Source organism: Megascapheus bottae, chromosome 8, assembly GCF_031878675.1.
Source record: "Megascapheus bottae isolate mThoBot1 chromosome 8, mThoBot2.hap1, whole genome shotgun sequence".
Lineage (NCBI taxonomy): Eukaryota > Metazoa > Chordata > Mammalia > Rodentia > Geomyidae > Megascapheus > Megascapheus bottae.
The window spans coordinates 17,613,731-17,614,638 of record NC_143516.1 but is presented as its reverse complement, the minus strand read 5'-3'; the positions used below and the strand labels follow the sequence as shown (position 1 = coordinate 17,614,638).

Below are 908 nucleotides of genomic sequence, written 5' to 3'. Positions count from 1 at the left end.
CATCCTTCAAAACTCTCATAACCAGTGGGAAATACCATTGTTCTTATATATATTTTAAGAAATGAGTCTGAGAATTAGCTGAATAAATTACATAAGTTTTAGAGCTTGAAAAATAGATCCATGATATGAAGTGTCCCAAGACTAAAAACTTTGAGGTCTTCTAGTTGAGATATACAAACTAGATATTTGTTAGAAATAGAAGAATATTTGCTTCGGCAGCACATATACTAAAATTGGAACAATACAGAGATTAACATGGCCCCTGCGCAAGGATGACATGCAAATTCACAAATTGTTCCATATTTTTTGACTTTGTTACCTGGAATATTGTATGTACGTTTATTTGCTTATTTGAAATAGGGAAGAAAGTGTGGGGAAACAAGATGATCAGGAGGGGTTTGGGGAGGAAACAGACAAAAACATGAGGAGTACCAATGCACCTATTGCCCGATGAATGTAACTGTAACCCCTCCCTACATCCCAGCAATAAAATAAAAAAATAATAAACAGAAGAAAAGTTGAAAGAAAAAAAAAAGGACCGTAACTGTTACTATTTAACCCAAGGCCCAAGCTCTATAAGGAAGACAGCCAAGATGGCAGATTCCAGAGTGCTTTGGGTCATGGCCTATGCCAGAGCTCTATTTTTAAAATATGGCACAGTGGACGCCGGTGGCTCACACCTGTAAATCCTAGCTACTCAGGAGACTGAGGACGGATTGAAGCCAGTCTGGCCAAAACAGTCCGTGAGACCCTTATCTCCAATAAACTACTCAGAAAATGATGGAAATGGCACTGTGACTCAAGTGGTAGAGCACTAGCCTTGAGCACAAAGAGGCTCAGGGACAGTGCTCAGGCCCTGAGTTCAACCCCCAGGACTAGTGATAGATTAATTAATTAATTAAAATATG

The 908-nt window shown here is 39.0% G+C and overlaps 1 pseudogene; it reads left to right on the top strand.

Annotated features, from left to right (window-relative positions):
- Positions 1-207: 207 nt before the first annotated feature.
- LOC150059591 (U6 spliceosomal RNA) lies at positions 208-307 on the top strand (annotated as a pseudogene).
- Positions 308-908: the final 601 nt, after the last annotated feature.